Below are 26,818 nucleotides of genomic sequence, written 5' to 3'. Positions count from 1 at the left end.
GAAAAGATGATCTCATTCAGATAACCTAAACTGTATCCGGGACACAGAACCAGATTACTATACTGTGTTAGCAACAAAGCTTTTGGCCTTTTAGGTCCTATGATGTGGTAGATTAATTACATTAATGACTAAAATTCATTACCACTTACAATATGGCTACAGACTAGCACACTGGAGAATAGAACACATGGAGGAGAGGTGAGTCACTTTAGTTGCTCCATTTGAGGCAGTCCAGCGTCAGGAAGACAAGCCAACCACCAGATATGTGGGTGAACCCATCCAGATCTGTACCTGCCTGTAGACACATGAGCAAGAGGTTAACAAAGCCAAGCCCAGATCAGAACACATTTGTGAGCAAAATCAATAATTATTATTATATGCAACTAAGGTTTTGTGATTGTTTGCTTCACAACATTATTTAGGCAATAAAATGATAGAGGGGGAACAGAAAGGACAGGTGAAGATACCAAGCGCCATTATTAGGATTTACCACAAATGTGAACTTAAATATTGGATTCTTCCCATCTGGTCTAACCACTGGGAATGGCTTCACAATAGGAATAGAATTTCAAATAGAGTCCAAATAATAGGTAGAAATTTGATGGATGCATGGATTAGACTATGAAGTGAAATGAGCAGTGGCATATATTAATGTAAATAAAATAACTAAAGGACAAGGATGAGGGGCATTTGAATTGAGCTTAGAGTAAATGCATAGTATTGGTATTCAAACTGATGAATTTTTGTCTTGGGCTCCAGATAGGGACAGCAAGTAACAGTATTGTGAAGATAGAAACTGTGGATCTTTGCAGTTCACTGGATGTGAGTGAAGGCTACAGAGACAAGAATGATTTCAAAAGCATATGTGACTTCGAAAGCAATGTTAACAAAAATAAGCAAGAGTAGGAAAACAGATTGATAAAGAAAATATGACTTTATAGCATTTTAATATGATACACAGTTGACCCTTGAACAAGGCAGGGGTTAGGGGCACAGACACACCCATATCCAAAAATTCAACACACCACAGATGATGTAGCACTGTAGTATTTACTATTGAAAAAATCCTCATATAAGTCGATCCACACAGCTCAGACCCAAGTTTTTCAAGGGTCAACTGTATATTTTTATCAGTTAGATTATGGTATAAAATTTATCTCAAAAATAATCTTACATCCCCTTCCATATCAATTTTTTTGAGGGAAAATATGTACATAAATGACAGTAAGCCCTTCACCAGTCAGCCCGGCCAGAGATTCTGAGATGGCTGGTTGCTGGGGACCGCAGGCTGGCTGTCTGGCCTGGGTCAATGGGCAGAAACTTTTGGAGGTGATGGATATGTTTATGGCATAACGATGGTGATGGTTTCCCAGATGTATACTTATCTCTAAACTCATCTAGTTGTAGATGTTAATGACGTACGGCTTTTTGTGTGGCAATACATCACAATAAAGTATTCTAAAGGAAAAAAAAAAGCATGCAGTTAATAAGATTAATTTTACTGGCATCATTAAACAATAATTCGGCAAGTTATTATTTGTTGATTAGGTACCAAATAAATTATATTCTGTAACAGTGAAAATAAAATAAATGGAATGCAGTCCATTCATTCAATCTGATAGGGTAGGTAAGGCTTCAGTTAGCCATTTAATATTACAAAGTAATATATAATTAATGGCAGAATACTTGGTACACATGAGAAATGTAATCTGAGGTCAGACAAAGGTAGAATAGTATAGTTTTATATTATAAAAATTGGGGGTAATTAAAGTAATACTCAAGCACTTGAAGGTTGTACTTGATTAAGCAAAGGACCACAGATGGATATTCAAGACAGATATTCAAGACATTCAGAAAAGACTTAGATTCAGATATGCCATTTTTATAGGGTAAATTGAGTTGGAAAGGTGGCTTTATTTTAGGGACTAGTGAGAGATTGGTTAAAAAGAATGGTTTGATTTGGAGAGCGTTAATTGATATATTAATTGATTTGATTTGATTAATGGATTTGATTTGGAGAGCATTAATTGATGTAAGTATTTTGACATTGGTCTTCTTTGTAACAGAGAGACATTGATATTGTTTAAGCAGGTAAATGACAGGATACAATGAACATATTAGAATGGATTTGTTGAGGGTGAGGCTAAAGAAGAAAATTATTTAGAAAACAGTTGCTTTTCTGTGTCATTTTCTGTGTCTACCTAAAGAGGAAGTGAGGGCCTACCTATTCAGCTCTCTGTCCCTGGGGAGAATTCACAGGATGCACTCCATAATGCTAGTGGGGACACTAGGTAGTCTCCGACTCTAAAACTGAGTGATCTAAAATTGTTTTTCTCTAATTATGGGAATCATTCTAACTCACTGTGAATGCATTTTTTAAAAAAAATTATAGTAAGATGGGTGAAATTATTTGAAAACAAGTATTAATTTTTGCCTACCTAATCTCAGTGTGTTTGACTAGTCATCTTTTAACAAATGAATGGCTTAATATAAATCTCCTATATTTAAAGTATATAATATAACGATTATTCTCATCAGGCAAATTTGGAATATTTCTCAGAATTCATACTAACAAGGCCTTTCATTACATAATATTAGTTTTGTTTATAAAATTAGAGATTCTCTACAATGTGATGTTGAGCCCTTATGAGATATTTCTTGTACTCATCATTTGGTTTTTAATTATTTTACAGATTTGCTAGACACACACATCCATTTCTAAATTTCTTTATCTCCCCATTTTGCTAGCTATCTAATCATTAATTTACAAAAGAAAAAAAAATAAGTTCTCTGGCATCTTAAAAAAATAAAACTCCTTGGTATAAAATTCAACCTTGAAATGCATTTATTTTTTTCCAGTGAACAAGTTGCTCACAATCCTCAAATATTATGCTATTCTTATCCATTAGTCTCAAAAATATCTCAACCAAGGACATACTTCAAGGGAGTTCTCATCTTTCAGTAATGCAGAGTTCAGGTTATTAGTTTAATGGTATTGTAAATACACCAGATTACAAAGAAATAATTAAAAAAAAAAACTTGTGGCATTCATGTGGCCGTCTCATGAATTTACAATGTATCAGAATATATGCTAATTATTAAAATAAACTGCTATTCCAGTGCGTTGAGGACACTTATCTGAAAAGAAGAAAAAAAAAAAAAGGTGTCCTTGCTAGAGAACTCTATGAGAATGAATAAACTTAGTATATAATGTATGTATCCCAGGAAACACTGCATGGTCAGATTTAACCAAACAACAACAGAAAGCTATACACATTAAAAAGTTAACATTTATTATAAAAATAGTACAAAATATTTTATAAATGTATAAAAGTATTTTCATGAAATTAAATATAAACTATAATAATTTTATTTTATCTAAGATCTATTCAGTTCTTTGTTCAAAAACTTATTACTGAGGCTCCTATGTCTTCCAGATACTTTACTAGGATGTAGAAAAGAGAAGAAAAACATGGTTCTTACATTCAAGATGTAATAGTGTCATCATAAGACAGACATATAAGAAAAAAAAAAAGCACTGCACTGTAAAAGGCTTTAATTGATATATGCACAGGAAATTACATATATCCAGTGATTGCATAGGTAAAGCTGTTCCTAAATCTGTGGGCAAGATCAGAGGAGTTTTTCACAGATAGAGCTCTTCACGGTGGATGGCCAGGTTGACAAAGCAGAAGGAAAAGCATTTGTAATGGTATGAAGTAACTGAATTAGCTCAGGGCTATTTACCCAAAATGTGTGTGTGTGTGTGTGTATGGGCAAATGTGTAAGATGTGGAAGGAAGAGAAAATAAAATCTCAGGCTGAATTGGTAGGCAAGTAAGGATAACAAAGTGTTTCATGTACGACGATAATGAATTTACAAACCATCCTGTAAAAATCTAGAAAGCTATCAGATACTTGAGATCACAAGATCCCCATGTTCAGATTTGTATTCCAAATAGATATCTTCAGCAGCAACCTGAGGTTGTATTTTAGGATAACAGGCTTTGAATAAGGAGGGTGAAATGACATGGAGATGATTGATGTAGACAGAAAGAAAAGTGCTTAGACAATATCAACAGTGGTCTTGATTAAGAGCACCAACCCGAAATAAGGCACAAGTAACAAAAAATAGTGATTGGTCTGGGGAATGCGAGAGAGAACATCTTCAATATGTCACCAGCTCCTGACTAAGGTCAAGAATAGATACTGGGTCCATTCACTAAGTTTGGGTATACAAAAAAAAAAAAGTAATTTACTTGCAGAACAGCTGACTTTGTGAGGCTAGTAGGTCACACCACTAAAAATATCCAGGAACAGTTGCATTTGTATACATGCCCAGGGGTTGAAGAGCATTCTGGAATAGAAATATAGATTTTTTTTTGATACAGATGAATATAAATTTAGAAAATAGATGGGAATTAAACTCATTTACACAGATAAAAATTTTCCAGGGAAAGTGTTTAGAAAATAGAGTATGGTCTACCAAGGAAAGCCAACATTTAGGGGCTGAGAGAAGAAAGAGAAAACCACAAGACATCCTGAGAATAACCAGTCTTAAAATTGGAAATAATCCAGGGAAGAGTGGGGCTGTGGAAGAAAATATAGGAAGGAGATATTTTTAAAATGCAGCAGTCAGTAAAATTTTAGATAAAGAAATTTTTTTTTTCTCTTCCAGTTTTATTGAGACTTCATTGACATACAGCACTACATAAGTTTAAGGTGTACAGCATCATGATTTGACTTACATACATCATGAAACAATTACCACAAGTTTAGTCCATGCATCACTTACATAGATACAAAATTTTAAAAATAAATAAAATAATTTTCCTTGTGATGAGAACTCTTAGGATTTATTCTCTTAACAACTTTCATTTGTAACATACAGCAGTGTTAATTATATTCATAGTGTTGTACATTATATCCGTATTACTTATTTATCTTATAATTGGAAATATCTACCTTTTGACTACCTTTGTCTCCATACAAAGATACTACATTGTCAGGGACTATATTCCCCACAGCATATATTTCATCCCAGTGACATTTATTTTGTAATTGGAAGTTTGTACCTCTTAATCTCCCTCACCTATTTCATTCATTTCCCCACTTGTTTCCCCTTTGGCAACCACCTGCTTGTTCTCTGTATCTACAATTGTTTCTGTTTTGTTTGTTCATTTGTTTTTTAGATTCCACATATAAGTGAAATCATATAGTATTTGTCTCTCTCTGTCTTATTTCACTTAGCATAATATATTCTAGGTCCATCCATATTTTCACAAATGCAAGATTCCATTCTTTTTTATGGTTGAGTGATATTCCATTATATATATCATGTATAACAATATCTATATCTATATATCTATATCTATATCTATCTATATATATATATATCACCTTCTTTATCTATTCATCTATCAATGAGCACTTAGGTTGCTTCCATATCTTGGCTATTGTGAATAATGCTGCCATGAACATAGGGGTGAATATATATCTCTTCAAATTAGTGCTTTTGTTTTCTTTGGAAAAATACCCAGAAGTGGAATTGCTGGATCATATGGTAGTTCTATCTTAATTTTTTGAGGCACCTCCATACTGTTCTCCATAGTGGCTGTATCAATTTACATTCCCACCAACAGTGCAAGAGGGTTCCCTTTTCTCCACATGCTTACCAACACTTGTTTTCTGTTGTCTTCTTGATAATTGCCATTCTGAGCGGATGTGAGATGATATCTCATTCTGGTTTTTATTTGCATTTCCCTGATAATTAGTGATATTGAGCGTCTTTTCATGTGTCTGTTGGCCATCTGTATTTCCTTTTTGGAAAAATGTCTTTTTAGGTCCTCTGCCTGTTTTTTGCTTGGGTTGTTTTTATAAATAGATTGTGAAATATAGAATAAATTTAAGTTAAACCTACAAGCCAGAAACATAGACTAAAGCTCTAAATCTTAGAATTTGTGTGTAAAGTGAACCAATCTTAATTTGAAAATTCTGTATACTGAAAGGCCAAGTTCAACTGGAACTTTAGTCTTGATTCAATACTTGATGGAGTCAGGAAGCATTGGGTATCACAGTGTTCACAAAATAGGGATAGCAACTAGACACTTTCTTTTTTATTCTAGGTACACAGAGGATGATGTGTATTTTAAACATCAATCTTCAACTTCCTGGATGACATCTCTTTTGCAAATACAAATATTTTTACTAAGTTTCCAGTTTTTTTTCCCTTAAAATTTGTTGCACCATTTTTCTACACTCTCAAATTTACCACACAGATTATTTTTATGAACATAAATATATAATTAGAAACTATCTGCATTCTCAATAATTTGAAAACTATCAAGTGAATGAATAGCTTTGAGAATTTTTATGGAACCCCAAAGTCTCATCTTATGATAGCCAGATAGATTTGGGAAATTATTTTGTGACGTTAGAATCCATTCTCCTCCAACTTTGGGTATACAAAATAGATCTCAAATATGGATGTAAGAGTCAGAAACAGCAGAAAATGCCACAAGGAAGTCCTGGGGTTGCCCCACTGGTCGATGTGCTGGTGAGGGTGGTAGATGCTGAGTAAAGTACAATCCCCACCTTTATGAAGATGGTATTTTTGTCGGGTATCTATAGACCATGAATACTGACATTATGAAATTCCCCACCTACAGAGACTGGTTTCAGGCATAGAGGAGTGTGATTCAGCATCGCTTCTGAGCACTCAGACCATGACCCTCACAGCAGTCTTTCTCTCTAAGGTCACTTCTCTGGTGTAATGTCCTTTGCATTAAACAATCGTCTCTTTTGCTGCTGCTGCTTCTATCTCTGACACATTCCTGTCTACACCACCCTTATGTTTCCTGTTTGTTGGTTTTATACAAATCCTTTGTGGACAATAAGGAAAAAGCTCAATTGAACTTTAAGTGTCTAGAGGCCATGTATGAAATCACTAACAACATTTAAAGAAAGTCAGGTCTACCCTTCCTTTTGGGCAAGAATGGATCTGGTTGAGGTTTATCAAAAGCAAAAAGGACTAATGTTTGCTTCCTACAGATGATGGCTATGAAGCAGATAATTTCATTCCTTGGTGAAAGCTGACTTTCTCCCCACAATATGGCCATTATTTTATTATATTTTGCCCAAGAAATTTTTATTCAGAACGTATTATGTATATACAAGCTCTTGTAGGTCATACAGATACAGTCGTCAGCAAAATAAAGAACGTTGGAGAAATTTACCTTTTTGAAGGAAAATATGTCTGTCAGGGGTAAGGCTTGTAGAATTAGACAGACATTCTGTTTCCTGATTTTTAACTTACCCAAATGTCCTTAAAATGCTATCTTGATTTATTCATGATAAAAAGGATAATTGCAGCACCTTCTTCATAGGATTTTGGGAGAATCGAATCATCATTTATGTAGATCCATAGTAGGATGTGCTATATATGGGAATTGTGGTCCTTCTCACTTTCTTCTTCCTCTTCTTTCACATCTTTTTCCTTCATATCTCCTCTTCCTCCTCCCTCCTTTTTTCCCACCACCTCCTCCTCCTCATTATTATTATTATTGTCAATATTATCATTGGTATGACGGACACCTCAGGATAGTTGGGGATCTCATTTATTCAGCTGTATGTATCAGGAACCATCAAAAACAAAGTGTTTATACTTGGTCATGAATTTTAAAAGAAGAAGAGTCACAGGACAGAAAATTATCAGTGTTTAAGGAAAGGCCTAAAAACATATTCCTTCATTACTTATCTATTTAGAGACACAGATGTAACCCCTTTATCTGAAATTAATACTAGAATTTCCTAAGTAAAAATGTAGGCCCTTGGTTGGGGAAGGGGTGCTTTTATAAGTGGATACATCAGAGGTATCTCCCAAGAGGAATGGCAGCCACATTCTTGTTCATCCCTCCCAGGATGTCTTGCCTTCTTTCAGCTCTCTCTCAAGTTCCAGTCCCAGACCTTATCTTTGTTTCTCCAAAGAATCAACGCTGAACATTTAGCTAAATTAAAATCCTCCTTGCCACTAAATCCCTATCATTTTAAACAAAGCCACACAAATCATTCATGTGTTTGTTATGAACTATCTTCTATTTTTACTGATTTGTTCTATAAAATTTAGGACCATATCCCCAACTAGCCTTAGGAAGTAGGGGTTGTATATTTCCAAAATATCAAATACTCTTCTGGGCTTTATAATTGGTGCTCAATTATTATTTATTATGTAATTCAATTCACAATGATATAAGCTCATAAAGAAAATGATATATATGCATGTGAAACATCCCTTGTGCAATCTTTAGTTATAGGCTTGTTATTTCTAACCAAGTCAGTTTTATCTTTCACAGACTTTCATAGGTTGTTTGCATGTCAAATATAAGGGTTGGAAATGTATTTTCTAGATATCAAGGAGTTTTATAACTGTTATTCTGGCTTTATTTCACAGTTCTTTTGTGAATCTTTTTATTTATTATTTACAGATTTATCTATATAATATTAAAAACAAATCAAAACAAAATCTCTCTCAAACACCCTTTGGTGCAAAATTTTTCATGGAAAGTTAAATTATATATATTTAATTTTACTCAGTGGTCATGTGGCATGTACTGTCAGTAGAAATGTGCCTATAATACATAGTTATACATGTTAAATGATGTTTGATGTGTGGAGTTTTCTATATTAAAGTGACTGTTAATTTTTCAACTCAGAGACAAAGGCATTATTATAAGAGACAGGCAGAGAGGTGTGATATTAATGTCATTACAGAGCAAATAGCATAAGAAGCATCAGAAACTAGATAATGTTATGTGAACACTCAACATTAACAAGAACGTGCCCGGCCGTCATTTTTTGCTGAACATTTGTGTTCTTTCTTCCTTTGCTCTTTCTCAGATATTCACAGAAATACCTCTTTCCTTATAAAATGTTCTCCTTTTTGCACTTCATCTGTGGAAACAAATTAAAGTGAGCAGAGTAAACTCTAAAGAAAAAGGCAGCAGGCAGTCCTGCTGAAGACCCAAGCTGCTAGTACAGATACAACTGAAGAGACTTACAGTCATCTAATTAAAATATCTATTCGGAAAATATAGAGCTGTTTTAGAAGCACACACTTATTTTAAAGAAGTTTGGGGAGGTTTTATTTTTAATTTTTTTCTATAAAATTTAGAGTAACTTCAGAAATTTTCCTTAGAGTATAGGGACTGGAGAGAATATTGAAAAGTCCATTAAGGAAAGGTTTAATGAAAGAAATATTTGCAACAAGATATTTTAAGATATTTTTTCTACGGTGCTTGTCTGTTGTTTTGGTTATTTTTGTTTGTTTTGTTTACTTTTAGTGTGCATTATTTTTGTTTTGAGGAATGGTAAAGAGGTAAATATGAAATTGAATATGGACTTGGCAAGGGCAGCGATTAAAATCACTGTTGTAAAAAGGCATGAAAATGGTATCACTGTTGCCAAGTTATGACAGAAAAGATCATGGAAAATCAATTCTACACATACTTAGACCCAGCTCTATTTTATATAAATTCAATAATATTAACCTTCAAAGTTTATATGATAAAGATAACAATATGATATGATGAATGATAGAAATAACAATTGTTTTCATTTCTATAGTGACAGAAAATCTAAAGAGAAGATTACCAAATTGACAGGTATTGGAAAGGCTATTTAGAAACTGAAATATAAATTGAGGTAATGAATACATAAAGGATTTGCTCGGAAGAAACTGAACTTTGGCAAGTTTGTGAAAGCCTGCAACTACCAAGGCCAGAGACTAATTGGACTGTTCCTTGTACATCCTGGAATAAGTTGTGTTTTTCCAGGAAAAGAGGCAGTGTATGTCACTCATGGGTACTATTCAATGGGCTGACAGTATGGAAATATTCCTTAACTGCTTTAAAGAGGTCATCCAATCTGCCAAGGACTAATTAAAACCAGATATGTGCAAGTTATTAAAGTTATGACCCAATAGTCTTTTTCCACTAAGTAGCCTGCTGAATCCACATTGCTCAGGGGCCCTGACATCTGCTTTACCATTTTCTTCTTCAATTCCTACTGTTGTAGCTGCAGTAGAGTGAGGATGAATGTCATTCTGCCTTTGAAGCTTTGAAAGTTAATTTGTTTTTAAATTTCAGACTTTTAAGTCCAGGAACCAGAAGTGTCAGAAATAAATACACACTTGTATATTCTGGTGAGATGATTCAACACATCAGTGCTATGCATAAACATCTAGGATGAATCCTCAAAAATGACTGACTTCTCAATTTATTTTACATAGTATCAAACAGAAAAAAGAAAAGAACCTACACTTTTTAGTAATCTAGGGATTTCCAAAACTCAGTTGCTTTGACATTACAAACAAAATAACTTAATAAGAAATGTCTTTTTTTTAAGTATGCTATTGAAGATAAGACAAATGCATTATTTTTAAATTTATATATATATGTGACTGCACTTTGTCTATATTAAACTGCTGATATATGTGATCTCTTCTATGTAATTGTGTGAAAGGAAGTCTAATAAATGTAGAGGATAAAGAAAGGGGCCTCTTCCCAGGCCCATGACACTTGTGGCTAAACTCACATTGAAAATCAAGAAAAATTTTGACCAGTACCAACCAGTAAGAGTTGGGAACTCCCAAGGAACTTTGTCATGACACTAGTATATCTAATCATAAACCAAATTTTCTAAGAAATGTTTTCTATATTAACAAGCTGATGTAAAATCACAGTGACCACAACATCTCTCTCAGTTAACTCTTTCTAGTAATAAAAATCAGAACACATCCTTGAAAAAGTAAGCCTTTTAGAAATTTATAATTTGAAGAATCAAAGTTGACATCTTAAATCATGCTATGGGTTAAATTTGTTTCTATCAAGAAGTTATTAATTTTTTACATTCTCTATCAATGTCTGTTATTACATGGAATAGCTATCAAAAAAGAAAACAATTCCCACTTTACAATAATCATCTTGTTACACGCTTAGAAAAACCTTAATATTTTATAAAATATTACCAATAGATTTTTTAAAATATTATACAAATTTTTGCATGTGTTATCACTAACATCCATCAGAATGGGATTACAATATCTGACTGATCTACATATTTTTCCAAGTAGTATCCTTGGACAATATTAATTTATTCTCTCAAATACATCTTGAATATCTATTGATTATCGGGCACTGTTCTAGGTTCAATGGGTACAGCAATAAAAACAACAACATGCCTATATTTAATGGACTTTCTATTACATGGGAGAGGAGGCAGACAATATACAAATATATAGAAAAATGATGGTAATTGTCTTGGAGACAAAGAAAGCAGAGGAAATTAGATTAATAATAACCATATGGCTCAAGATTGATATTTTATATAATGTGGTCAAGAAAAGTCTTTCTGATTAGGAGACAGAAACCACTCAGGAATTTGAATAGCAAAGGTTCGACTTTAAGAATTAGCCACTATGAAAGGGGATTAGAGTCACTACAAGGGATCGGCTACTAGGAAGTAAAGAAAATTCTAAAGAATACGGCGATTGTAGATGTAGCATCCACTCCCACTAGGGCTGAGATGGAGCACAAAAGAGGCTTCTCTCGCCTTGGACAGGACTGCGATCCAGTCTCTGTTGGAGAGGGTATGGTGATGGACCATCGAATGGCAGACCAGTCACCTTGGTGTCTCACCAGTGGAATTTCCTGGAAATCTGTCCTCTAGAGTGCTGGGAAAAACTTCACCAGAGGTGAAGAATCCCCCTAGGGATGATCTGGGGGGAGGTGCTGGCTGCTGAGGGTGGCTGGCCACCAAGCTGGTGTAGTGAAGATGCTGAACACACTGGGGGCCGCAGACTGGAGCGCACCAGCATCAGGAAGCAGCTAGGAGGACCACAGAACTAGGAAGCACAGCTCCGTTCCTCCGTGTGTCTCCAGGGCTCTTTATTAACAAAGCTTAGCAGACTACTGACTAGACAAGGACAAATATTTAAGGGGCCCAGATACATTTTCATAGACCAAGCAATGAATGATGGTTTGGTTCTTTATTAACAAAGCTTAGCAGACTACTGACTAGACAAGGACAAATATTTAAGGAGCCCAGATTCATTTTCATAGACCAAGCAATAAATGATGGTTTGGCATTTATAGGTAATAAGTGATAACTGGCACATAGAGAAGAGTGAGGGAAGGATTCTCTGATAAGGCCGAGACCTTGAAGGAAGTAAGGGGGTAGGTCATCCAAATATCTATCGAAATAGCATCTAGAGATATGGAATAAGTGCAAAAAACCTGACTCTACCACATGCCCTACATATTGCAAAGTAACAAGGATTCCAGCTTGTCTGGTGCAAGCAAAGGGAGGGGGTATGCAGTAAAACATGTCAGTGAATTAGCAGGGGCAGAAATATGGCCAAATAAGGACTGCCTTTTCCTCTCCCTGAAATGGAAAGCAATGAAACCATTTTGGACTGAGAATACGATCTGGTATCTATTGGTAAGGATAACTCTGGTTGCTTTGTTGAACACAGAGAATAAAAGTTAAGAGTAGAAAAAAGGACATTAGTAATAAATCTGTGGTAGTAATCCAATGAAACTTACTAGTTAATTTATCTAGAACATTAATGGTAGATGTGGTGGGCAGTGGTCAATATCCCACATACACACACACACACCACACACACATATATAAACACATACTCACACACAAGTTTAAAGAGACAGGGTTACAGTGTTGTATAAAAGAATGTGTGTTAAAGAGGACTTTAAGTTTGGGACTTAGTAAATGAAAGAATAAAGTTGTCATTTCTAAAGTGGGAAAGACTGAAGGAAGACCATGCTTTGGATTAAAATAAGATGTTCCCTTTTGGACTTCATCTTTGAGATGCCTCTTTTATTTTTTTAATTATATCTTTAAATTTTTATTGAAATATAGTTGATTCACTATGTATTTTGTATTTTTTTTAATTTTTAATTTTATATTGGAATATACTTGATTTACAATGATGTGTTAGTTTTAGGTGTACAGCAAAGTGATTCAGTTATACATATACACGTATCTATTCTTTTTCAGGTTCTTTTCCCATTTAGGTTATTACAGAATATTCAGTAGCGTTCCCTGTGCTAAACAATAGGTACTTGTTGGTTATCTATTTTAAATATAGTAGCGTGTATATGTCAATCCCAAACTTCCAGGTTATCCATCCCCGACACCCTTCCCCCTGGTAACCATAAGTTCATTCTCTAAGTCTGTGAGTCTGTTCCTGTTTTGTAAATAAGTTCATCTGTACCATTTTTTTAGATTCTACATATAAGCTATATCATATGATATTTGTTGTTCTCTGTCTGACTTACTCACTTAGTATGATAATTTCCAGGTCTATCCATGTTGCTGCAAATGACATTATTTCATTCCTTCTAATGGCTGAGTAATATTCCATTGTATATATGTACCACATATTCTTTATCCATTCCTCTGTTGATGGACATTTAGGTTTCTTCCATGTCCTGGCTATTGTAAATAGTGCTGCGATGAACATTGGGATGCATGTATCCTTTTGAACCATAGTTTTCTCTGGATATATGCCCAGGAGTGGGATTGCTGGATCATATGGTAGCTTTATTTTTAGTTTTTTAAAGTCCCTCAATACTGTTCTCCATACTGGCTGTACCTATTTATATTCCCACCAATAATGTACGAGGGTTCCCTTTTCTCCACACCCTCTCCAGCATTTATTGTTCGTAGACTTTTTGATGATGGCCATTATGACCAGTGTGGGGTGATATCTCATGTTAGTTTTGATTTGCATTTCTCTAATAATTCTTTGAAGAAATGTCTATATAGGTCTTCTCATTTTGTTAATTTTTTATTTTTCTTTTATATTGAGCTGCATGGGCTGTTTGTAAATTTTGGACATTAATCCCTTGTCAGTTGCATTGTTTGCAAATATTTTCTCCTATCCTGTGGGTTGTCTTTTCATTTTGCTTATGGTTTCTTTTGCTGTGCAAAAGCATTTGAGTTTAATTATGTCCTATTTGTTTATTTTTTTTAATTTCTATTACTATAGGAGATGGATCAAAAAAGATATTGCTGCAATTTATGTCAAAGTGCGTTCTGCCTATGTTTTCCTTTAAGAGTTTTATAGTATCCAGTCTTACGTTTAGGTCTTTAATTCATTTTGAGTTTATTTTTGTGTATGATGTTAAAGAATGTTCTAATTTCATTCTATTACATGTAACTGTCCAGCTTTCCGAGCACCATTTATTGAAGAGACTGTCTTTTCTCCATTGTACAGTCTTGCCTCCTTTGTCATAGATTAATTGACCATAGGTGCATGGGTTATTTCTGAACTTTCTATCCTGTTCCATTGATCTAGAGTTCTGTTTTTGTGCCAGTACCATACTCTTTTGATGATTGCAGCTTTGTAGTATAATCTGAAGTCAGGGAGCCTGATTCCTCCAGCTCTGTTCTTCTTTCTCAAGATTACTTTGGCTATTTGGGTTCTTTTGTGTTTCCATGTAAATCTTAAAATTTTTTCTTCTAGTTCTGTAAAAAAATGCCACTGGTAATTTGATAGGGATTGCATTGAATCTAGATTGCCTTGGGTAGTATGGTGAGTTTAACAATATTGATTCTTCCAATCCAAGAACACAGTATATCTTTCCACCTGTTTTTGTCATCTCTGATTTCTTTCATCAGCATCTTACCGTTTTTGGAGTACAGGTTTTTGCCTCCTTAGGTAGGTTTATTCCTAGGTATTTTATTCTTTATGATGCAATAGTAAATGGAATTGCTTTTTTAATTTCTCTTTCTGATCTTTTGTTGTTAGTGTGTAGAACTATAACAGACTTCTTTGTATTAATTTTGTATCTTACTAATTTACTGAATTCATTGTGAGTTCTAGTACTTTTCTGGTGGCATGTGTAGTATCATGTCTTCTGCAAACAGTGACAGTTTTACTTCTTTTTCAATTTGGATTCCTTTTATTTCTTCTCTGATTGTCATGGCTAGGACTTCCAAAGCTATGTTGAATAAAAGTGGCGTGAGTGGACATCCTTGTCTTCTTCCTGACTTCAGAGGAAATGCTTTCAGCTTTTCACCTTTGAGTATGATGTTAGCTGTAGGTTTTTCATATATGGTCTGTATTATGTTGAGGTAGGTTCCCTCTATGCCCACTTTCTAGAGATTTTTTTTTATTATAAATTGGTTTTGAATTTTGTCAAAAGCTTTTTCTGCATCTATTGAAATGATCATATGGTTTTTATGCTTCAGTTTGTTAATGTTGTCTGTCACATTGATTGATTTGCGGATATTGAAAAATTCGTGCATCCCTGGGATAAATCCCACTTGATCTTGGTGTATGATCCTTGTAATATATTGCTTGAATTGGTTTGCTAGTATTTTGTTGAGGACTTTTGCATCTATGTTCATCAGTGATATTGGCCTGTAGTTTTCTTTCTTAGTGCTGTCATTGCCTGGTTTTGATATCAGGGTGATGGTGGCCTCATAGAATGAGTTTGGGAGTGTTCCTTCCTCTGCAATTTTTGGAATAGTTTCAGAAGGATAGGTGTTAACTCTACTCGAAATGTTTGATAGAATTTGCCTGTGAAGCCATCTGGTCCTGAACTTTTGTCTGTTGGGAGTTTTATTTATTTATTTATTTATTTATTTATTTATTTATTTATGGCTGTGTTGGGTCTTCGTTTCTGTGCGAGAGCTTTCTCTAGTTGTGGCAAGTGGGGGCCACTCTTCATCGCGGTGCGCGGGCCTCTCACTATCGCAGCCTCTCTTGTTGCAGAGCACAGGCTCCAGACGCGCAGGCTCAGTAGTTGTGGCTCACGGGCCCAGTTGCTCCGCGGCATGTGGGATCTTCCCAGACCAGGGCTCGAACCCATGTCCCCTGCATTGGCAGGCAGATTCTCAACCACTGCGCCACCAGGGAAGCCCGTGTTGGGAGTTTTTTAATCACTGTTTCAATTCAGTACTTGTGATTGGTCTGTTCATATTTTCTGTTTCTTCCTGGTTCAGTCTTGGGAGATTGTAGCTTTCTATAATTTTGTTCATTTCTTCTAGATTGTCTATTTTATTGGCATACAGTTGCTTGTAGTAGTCTGTTATGATCATTTGTATTTCTGTGCTGTCATAACTTCTCCTTTTTCATTTCTAATTTTATTGATTTGAGCCCTCTCCCTTTCTTTCTTGATGAGTCTGGCTAAAGGTTTACCAGTTTTGTTTATCTTTTCAAAGAACCACCTTTTAGTTTCATTGATCTTTTCTATTGTTTTGTTCATATCTATTTCATTTATTTCCACTCTGATCTTTGTGATTTCTTTCCTTCTACTAACTTTGGGTTTGGTTTGCTCTTGTTTCTCTAGTTGCTTTAGGTGAAAGTTTAAGTTATTTGGAATTTTTCTTGTTTTCTGAGATAAGATTGTATTGTTAAAAATTTCGCTCTTAGACTGCTTTTACTGCATCCCATAGGTTTTGGATTATCGTGCTTTCATTTTCATTTGTCTGTAGGTATTTTTAAATTTCCTTTTTGATTTCTTCAGTGATCCATTGATTGTTTAATAGCATACTGTTTACCTCCAAGTGTTTGTGATTTATGTTTTTCCTTGTAGTTGATTTGTAATCTCACACTGTGGTAAGAAAAGATACTTGATATGATTTCAATTTTCTTAAATTTACCGAGGCTTGCTTTGTGGCCTAGCATGTGATCAATCCTAGAGAATATGCCATGTGTATTCTGCTGCTTTTGGATGGAATTCTTTATAAATATCAGTCAAGTCCATCTGGTCTAATGTGTCATTTAGGGCCTTTGATCATCTATCTATTGATGAGAGTGGGGTGTTAAAGTCCCCCACTATGATTGTGCTACTGTCAATTTCTTCTTTTATGGCTGTTAGCATTTGCTTTATATATTGAGGTGGTCTTATGTTGGGTGCATATATATTTACAATTATAGCTTTTCCTTTGAATGATCCCTTAATCATTTTGTAGTGTCCTTCTTTGTCACTTGTAACAGTCTTTATTTGAAGGTCTATTTTGTCTGATATGAGTATTCCCACTCAAGCTTTTTTTTTTTTTTTTGATTTCCATTTGCATGGAATAGCTTTTTAGATCCCCTCACTTTCAGTCTGTATGTGTCCCTAGATCTGAAGTGGGTCTTTTGTAGACAACATATATATGGGTCTTGGTTTTGTATCCATTCAGCCAGTCTATGTGTTTTGGTTGGAGCATTTAATCTGTTTACATTTAAGGTAATTATATGTATGTTCTCATTGCCATTTTGTTAATTGTTTTAGATTTGTTTTTGTAGGTCTTTTTTCTCCCCTTTCTTCTTTTTTTCCTTATCTTGTGATTTGATGACTAACTTTAGCATTGTGTTTGGATTGCTTTTTCTTTTTTGTGTGTGTATCTATTGTAGATTTTTGGTTTGCAGTTACTGTGAGGTTTTGATATAGCAGTCTATACATAAACAAGATTGTTTTAAGTTGCTGGTCTTTTAATTTCAAATGCATTTCCAATATTCTGCATTTGTACTCTCCTTTTCTCACGATTGCTGGTCGATGAGCTTTTAGTTTCAGGTGTACAGCACAGTGACTCAGTTATACATACATATATACCTATTTTTTTTTTTCAGATTATCTTCCTTTATAGGTTATTACAATATATTGAGCAGAGTTCCCTGTGCTATGCAGTAGGTCCTTGTTGGTTATCTATTTTATATATAGTAGTGTGTATACTTTAATCCCAAACTCCTAATTTATCCCTTCCCTCCTTTAGTAACTATAAGTTTGTCTGTGAATCTATTTCTGTTTTGTAAATAAGTTAATTTGTATCTTTTTTAGATTACACATATAATGATATCATATGACATTTGTCTTTGTCTGACTTACTTCACTTAATATGATAATTTATAGGTCCACCCATGTTGCTGCAAATGGTATTATTTCATTCTTTTTTATAGCTGAGTAAAATCCCATTGTGTATGTATACCACATCTTCTTTGTCTATTCCTCTGTCAGTGGGCACTAAGGTTGCTTTCATTTGTTGGCTATAGTAAATAGTGCTGCTATGAACATTGGGGTGTATATATCTTTTCAAATTAGAGTATTCTCCCAATATATGCCCAGGAATGGGATCTATGGCTCATATGGCAACTCTCTTTTAATTCTTTAAGGAATCTCCATACTGTTTTCCATAGCAGTTGCACCATTTCAAATTACATTCCCACCAACAGTGTAGAAGGGTTTCTTTTTCTCCCCATCCTCTCCAGCACTGATTATTTGTAGAGTTTTTAATGATGGTCATTCTGACTGGAGTGAGGTGATACCTCATTATAGTTTTGAGTTGCATTTATCTAATAATTTAGAGATGTTGAATGAGATGCCTCAGTTAGATCTGAGTGGAGACGTCCATGGGTATTTTCATATGTTGATTGGTAGTTTGCAGGAGAAGTATGGCCTAAAGACAAATATTTGAGACCCATGGGCATAAGATGGTGTTTTAAGCTGTCCAAATGTGTAATAACATATATGGTAGAAGTATAGCTACAGAAGGCAGATCTGAATTCCAAATTCAGAGAGGTGAAAAGAAACCAATAAAAATAATATAAGAAGTGGCATTAAAGTAAAAAAAAAAAATCAAAACAAGGTGGAAACTAATGAAGAAGATATTTTAAGATGGCAGGAGTGATCAACTGTGATAAATGATTCTGATAAGTCCAGTAAGAAGTCTCCTGATGATTGACCACTGAATTTAGTAATATTATGATAACAGGTAACCTTTAAAAGATTATATTGGTGAACAGGAGGGGGTAAATTTAAGGTACATTTCAGGGGGAAGAATATATTGGAGACAGTAATTTAACAACTGTAACTAAATAGGGAGAGTAGCTCTCAATTATAATGATGGACCAGAGGAGATAAAGTAGGTAAATAAGAGAGAAAGGATTCAAGTGGAGGTAGAGAAAAAAGGTCAAAAATGATTGAATCAATAGACTTGGTTGTCCCCATACTCTCAAGTAATTTTTGAAGTAAGAGGAAGAGAGGGATGATCTGGAAAGACAGATGACAGTGGTCAAAAGGAGAGATACTAGAAATCAATATTATGGAGATGGTACAGTTATGGATAATAACAAGACTTCACGTATGACAACAGAGTGTTGGCTAAGTTGGACAGAAAACATAATTATTGGATAAGAGTACATAAAGAGTAAATATTGAAACCACCAAAGATGGGAAAAAAATGTTTTGAGATCTGGAATATAAAATGTTCAAGTTAACAGGTTGTTGATTATATGCTTTGCATATAATTATATTACAGAAGTATGGTATAATTAATATTACAAATTATACATTTTTCTGGAGGTGGAAAATGAGAATTTACCATTTTAATATGTATCTTAAATGATTAATATGTAAGCCAACAGCATTCTAGTGTACATACTTCTATAACAATTGCTGAATTCTTTTGAATCAATCAACAAAATTTGGGTGATGGATGTAGTTTCAAGACAAACCTATTTAATGTCACACATACAGATACAGATAAACACACATGGAAGAATTGTGAAGTTCTTTGATTTTGTTGTTGTTGTTATATAGAATTAATTTTTCATTTGTTATAGTTTCTCTAGAAAATTAAAACCCAGCAAAATGTTTAGTGAAAATGGAAACAAGGGAGAGGAAGGATTCTGTGCCAGAATTTCTGCCTAAAATGACCCTTTGGTTTGCATTTCCGAAATTTCTTCCTTTCATCTTTTACATTTTTGCTTTTACAGAATAGTTTTCCACTTAAAATTTTTCATTTAAACTTAGAATCTTAAGTCCAAAATACATTTTTTTTTTTTTGCCATTAACTTGGAAACATGAGAAGAATTATGTGATGGCAGAAAAGCGAACCAAAACTGTAATACATGTAAAGTCCTTTTTAGAATGTAAACGCAAAAATCTTATTATTACAGAACCCACATTTTCATAATGTTGAAATTAATATATTTTTTATAATTCATGAGAAGTAATATAAATAATATTAACTACGAAACAATGAAAAGTGTGCAAAGCACTGATCAGACATGCATTGGCATGTGTTATCTTCTTTAATCTTAGTGACAATGAGATAATTGGGCCAGGCTATCTGAATTGGAATGCCCTTTATCACTTACTGTATCACATCAGGCAGTTACCTCTCTTCACTTTAGTTTTATCATCTGTAAAATGGAAATGCCAATTGTTTTCCACCTCACTGACTTGTTATGAGGAAAGTTAAAAAATATAAAACATTAGATTGATAATGATAACAATACTGTTAATTATTATTTTATTAATATTAATTTTCACAACAAGTTTGCCAGTTTGGTATTTATTTTCTCCTTGTAAATATTGTGCAGTGGAGGAAATACCTCTACCTGATATTAAAAGAATTTATACACACTGCCGTGGAAATAAATGAGACAGTCAAGATTCAAGTTTGAATTCTGCCTGACTCTATCTCTGCCCTTTTCACTCAACACCTCATTCACATTGTCCCATAATTGTAATATAATTTCACTCAGATTACAGCTCAGATCTGAAAAATAAAATTGTGTTTAGGCGATTGTAAGAACATGAAGAAAATTCTAGAAACATTTTAAAAATAAGAATATCTTAAGATGTACAAATTTAGAAATTTCAATGTGTGATATTTAAATTGGGAACAGATGGTACATAATGTTAATAAGTTTTAAACACTGCATAGTGTTATTGAAGCTACTGGTGAAATGTGCCAGATTAATCTTTGATTTATATGATATAAGGAGGAGAAGAGGTCTTAAGATGTAATGAGTAAAAAAATGAACTTGAACACTCTATACTTTTAAAACAGCTTTTGAGGATATATCAAGTAAGAGGAATTTATGAAATTGTATTTTAAAGGGGAGCCTAAATTTAGATTCTAAGAAGAACATTTTGGTATAATGCTTGAAGATCTCAATGTTTATCTAAATTGAAGAAGTATTCATATGTTTTAAAAATAATAGTTAAAAATAAATTAAAAACAGAAATATATAAATAAATTAAATAAGTATATATGAAAATATTCCTCTAGGAAAGTAGTCATTAACTCTAATAACAGAGGTAATATATTGCCAAATTCACCCTGACCTGTTATTGAATGATAAGAAAACTAGCAAGAAGAATGTGTTAGAATCAGAAATAGAGGACAATAATTTAAATATAACATATAGGTAGATTGTTCCTTTTTATCAACAACGATAACAGCCCCCAACAAATTATAATGCCTAATTTAATGGTATATACTAATATACTATATATATATATACACAATATAAATAAAGAGTAAAAGGAGCATCATGATAAATCATGAATATTTCTAATCTATTACTTAAAAAACAAAAGGTTCTAAATGAAATTTTTGATGTGCATTACCTCCTGTCATGGGCTTTTGAAAAGGACAGCAATTTTTTCGCCCAGATACCTACTTGTTTTTAACAAGTTGTAATTCTTTCAATTATGATAAAAATAAGGTATTTTGATATTAAATTATTTATATAGTACAATATGTGATCATGATAAACATGCTGTTTCTACTCTCATTATTTGTAATTTAATGTTAAAAAAGACAATAGTGTCTTGTTGGAAAGCCAATCCTTCAACTTAAGCTAGAAAGTCTCATCCCTGGATTTCTTCTGGTTCTTCCTCTAATAAGAGAATGGGATACACAAAGAGCCTAAATTAGGGTTTTGTTCCTGCCAAGATGGGGGATTAGATAGTGTTGAAGTTCTCCCCATTAAAGTACAGTTAAAATTTTAATCATATAAAATGTCTTGTTACTGGGAATTTACACAGTAAGGTGAACCTCTTAGGGGATGGACAAACAGAATTAAAAGCAACAAACATTATCTTGAGTATAAATGATGATATTATTTACATAATAGGGGAACATAACTTTTGTGCCAGTGATAAGGTAGGGGAGCTGACCTGAAACTAATTTTTAAATTTGATAACCTTCCTGAGTGAAATATAATATTTATAATAGTTAGATAATTTTGCTTTATGAATATAATGCATTTGCAAGACAGATTTTATAAGTTTCTTGGATTTGTCTCTGAGCTCTGTATTCTCTTCGATCAGTCTGTTTATTCTTTGATATGACATTTTGAAGTATTTTCATGATTTGCATCTCCATATCCACAAATAATTCTCACAGATACACTCAGGTGAGATTCTAATACTCAGCAATAATGTGTCCACTCTCCAAAGTTAATATTGACTCACCTGTGTAAATCCCTTTGTGTGATTCAGGAAAATGTAATTAACTCATTAATGTATTATGCGGGTAACCATCTAAATGCCAAAACCTTTTTAAATTCAACTCATTCCATCTGACCTTTAAATCAGAAGAGACATATGGCTCTAAATGTATGTTAAATGCCAAAAAATGAGAACTCCATAAAATGAGAAGCATTTTATTTCAGAAACATTTTCACTCCTTTGAAAACATGTGTCACTGTCTGTTTATTTTGAACAAAAGACAAGGTTAAGATTTTAATTATTTTGATCAATCAGAATTTTATTTAAGCATTGAAGGTGATTTATAAATTAGTTCAGACATAACTATTCACACTCAAACATTTTCAGAATTAGGAAAAGACATGTAAATATCTACTGATAAATGTCATAGTACTAATCACAGCTCTTCCCTCCCTGGTCCCACCTCTACCAGCTGCCAAGTCCATGCTGTGTTAGCTTAGCATCTACAGTTTCACAGGCAGTTCTGAGTATGCCTGGCATTAAGTTAAGACTGGGATATATCTGGCTTACAATGAGGCATCTGGATGTTCACTAGTGTTTTTCTAATTTTGGAGATGCTAAAATACTATTATGACCTTTGTTAAAACAATAAGGCTGCCTTTATTCAGGGAGATTATTGTGATGCCTAAGGGGGTTTTGCAGTAGGGGAGAAGATTGGGCTCAACTTGGATTTCCTTCCTCAAGAGGGAAAACTAGGAATGTATATCCATGGAGCAGGAGACTGAGGGTGGGAGTGGGGGATTGCTGGATGGTCGACAGATGGAAAATCACAGAGAAGAAACATCAGGGGTAAGGAGGAATCCTGTCTAAACTGACCTAACATGATTCTTAAGGAGGGCAGGCCAGAGTGATCAGACATCACCTATGTTGACTGAAAAAAAACAAAAAACAAAATGAACAACCTAAAATTTGAGAGTTATGTTTTATTTGGTGGATAAAACTGAGGACTTAAGCCCAGAAGACAGCCTCTCAGATAGCTCTGAGGGACAGCTCCAAAGAGGTAAGGGAGGAGCCGGTATATATAGGGGCTTCTGGGACAAAAACCAGGTAGTGGGAACATCAAAATATTACTGTTAAAGAAAACCAGACATCTCAAGTTAATGAATTCAGCACTTTTCTATGTATGGGAAAATACAAGAGTCTGGGCTCATGGAAATCATTCCTTTGATATGCACCTTAGCTGTCTAGGGCCAGTATCCTGTTCTTTCCCATCCTGAGTCCTCTCAGGGTGCACAGTTGTGGGTGGCTACAGTGTTTGAGGGGTTGGCAGTGGGCAGCCTGTTTGTCTCCAGCCTGAGTTCCCTCAGGGCTCACCATCAGGGGTGGCTGTAGTGGCCAATGGCTTGATGACAATAGCATCCTTTGTTTGCTGATATGGCAGGCAATATTTTTTTCATCCACAGTGCCTCCCCTTGGTCATAACTTTGACGAATGTTTGGGAAGCATTTCATGACCAATTTTATCCCATTGCACTAGGAAGTCTCATTCCTAGATCAGGCAAGGATTCTGTTGATATGCTACTCATGGTTCTAATTTTTGGATCTGTCCCTGTTAATTTAAAATTCTGTGGATCATCTGTCTTACTAGTCTATCATGATCAGGAAATGTTTTCCCTTGTTGCTTTTTCCCATATCTAGAGTTGCACTATTACAATTATTCTATGTAGAGTTGGGTATATGTGATAAACTGTCTTAAGACTTCTAGCCATCATTAATTTTGTTGGAGACTTGGTTACACATTGGGTAATGCAAGGGAAAATCTTATAAACTAGACAGGATAAGTAATATACGTAATAACATTAATAAGGTTATAGTACAGCAGAGAGAGACACAAAGCATACAAAATTTGGAGACAAAGAAAACAAATCAATGATTAGTATAACTAGTTGTAATCTGGTTGCAATAAACAATCAAATCTACAGGGGAGCCAGCTGGAGAAGCCAAATTCTGGAAAGATCAGGTAGAAAGAGATAAATGTTTCACCTTTGTTTACAGTAAAGATACTTTATCAACTTGTAGGTCAGGGTGTAAGAGGAAAGGTTTTTCTGGAAAACAAAGATTAAAAGCCAGTATATTTCAGAAAAAAAGTCATAAAATTATAAATCATATTTATTAGTTCATTCAGTCCCATGTATTAATCCCTGCTGATCTGCATGAAGTTACCAGGTTTTCCATTGGAGTTTTGTCATTTCTTACCCAGTTCAGTGGTATGATATAGAAGTTATCAGAAAATTATATTTGTCAAAAAGTGCTTTTGTGAATTCTCTTGAAGATTTTCATTTTATAAAAGCATCAGAGTAAAACAATGATTGTCTGTAAACCCAAACATCTTTAGTTTCCCTCTTATAAGGAGACAAAAGGAGGTAAATTTAGACCTATTTAGCAATGTTCCAACATTTTATCTTACTTGAAATGACCTGGATATTCAATGAATTCCCATCATTTAACTTAGCAAAAACAAGTTACCAAAAATCTGGAGAAACTATTTTAGATAGACGTACCCAAGACATAATTATTTCCAAAGAGTTCACCTGAAAACTCTTATCTCATTTACCTTTATTTTGCAACTTATGAAAATATTATCATACCAAGTTAATTTTGTTGTTGTTGAAAAACTCTAACTGAAATAACATGAATCGACCTTTAGTAAACCTAGCTTCAAAAAAAGTAAGGCATGTCTATATTGATTAAATCAGTAAGTTTAAGCTAGCTTTAAAACAGGATGTTAATTTAATATTGAATATTTCCTAGATCACGTGAAACATGAAATGCTTTCTGGCCAGTTTCTTTTATATTTAGAAACATTTAGTTTGTAAGCTCTTACTTTTAAGTCAAGTAAATAAAGCTCTTTTATAAATTTAATTTTGATAATATTTTCCAGAGGAAGAGACATCTCATATAATGGACACACAGACATATAAACTGAAAAAAAAAACTAGAGATCTCATAGCTTCACTTTAAAAACTTAGTTATGAATCAGCTATTACAATATAATCTTACTATTTATAACAATAGGAATAAGTTAAATTTATTTGCACAGATGACTGTTTTCATTTATTTATTTTTTTAACAACTTTATTGGACTATAACTACTTTACAATGTTGTGTTAGTTTCTACTGTATAACAAAGTGAATCAGCTGTACATATACATATATCCCCGTATCCCTTCCCTCTTGTGTCTCCCTCCCACCCTCCCTATCCCACCCCTCTACATGGTCACAGAGCACTGAGCTGATCTCCCTGTGCTATGCAGCTGCTTTCCACTAGCTATCTATTTTACATTTGGCAGTCTATATATGTCAATGCTACTCCCACACTTCGTCCCAGCTTACCCTTCCCCCTCCCTGTGTCCTCAAGTCCATTCCCTACATCTGTGGCTTTATTCCTGTCCTGCCCCTAGGTTCATCAGAACCTTTTTTTTTTTTTTTAGATTCCATATATATGTGTTAGCATACGGTATTTGTTTTTCTGACTTCACTCTGTATGACAGACTCTAGGTCCATCACCTCACTAGAAATAAGTCAATTCTGTTTCTTTTTATGGCTGAGTAATATTCCATTGTATATATGTGCCAAATCTTCTTTATCCATTCATCTGTCAATGCATGCTTCAGTTGCTTCTATGTCCTGGCTATTGTAAATGGTGCTGCAATGAACATTGGGGTGCATGCATCTTTTTTGAATTATGGTCTTCTCAGGGTATATGCCCAGTAGTGGGATTGCTGGGTCATATGGTAGTTCTATTTTTAGTTTTATAAGGAACCTCCATAGTGTTCTCCATAGTGGCTGTATCAATTTACATTCCCACCAGCAGTGTAAGAGGGTTCCCTTTTCTTCACACCCTCTCCAGCATTTACTGTTTGTAGATTTTTTGATGATGGCCATTCTGACCGGTGTGAGGTGATACCTCACTGTAGTTTTGATTTGCATTTCTCTAATGATTAGTGATGTTGAGCATCCTTTCATGTGTTTGCTGGCAATCTGTTTATCTTCTTTGGAGAAATGTCTATTTAGGTCTTCTGCCCATTTTTGGATTGGGTTGTTTGTTTTTTTGATATTGAGCTGCATGAGCTGCTTGTATATTTTGGAGGTTAATCCTTTGTCAGTTGCTTCATTTGTGAATATTTTCTCCCATTCTGAGTGTTGTCTTTTCCGTCCTGTTTATGGTTTCCTTTGCTGTGCAAAAGCTTTTAAGTTTCATTAGGTCCCATTTGTTTATTTTGTTTTTATTTCCATTTCTCTAGGAGGTGGGTCAAAAAGGATCTTGCTGTGATGTATGTCACGGAGTGTTCTGTCTATGTTTTCCTCTAAGAGTTTTATAGTGTCCGGTCTTACATTTAGGTATTCAATTCATTTTGAGTTTATTTTTGTGTATTGTGTAAGGGAGTGTTCTAATTTCATTCTTTTACATGTAGCTGTCCAGTTCTCCGAGCACCGCTTATTGAAGAGGCTGTCTTTTCTCCATTGTATATTCTTGCCTCCTTTATCAAAAATAAGGTGACCATAT

This window comes from Balaenoptera acutorostrata, chromosome 1 (genome assembly GCF_949987535.1).
Source record: "Balaenoptera acutorostrata chromosome 1, mBalAcu1.1, whole genome shotgun sequence".
In the NCBI taxonomy this organism is placed as follows: domain Eukaryota; kingdom Metazoa; phylum Chordata; class Mammalia; order Artiodactyla; family Balaenopteridae; genus Balaenoptera; species Balaenoptera acutorostrata.
The sequence above is the reverse complement of the archived record's forward strand: the minus strand, read 5'-3'. Positions refer to the sequence as shown.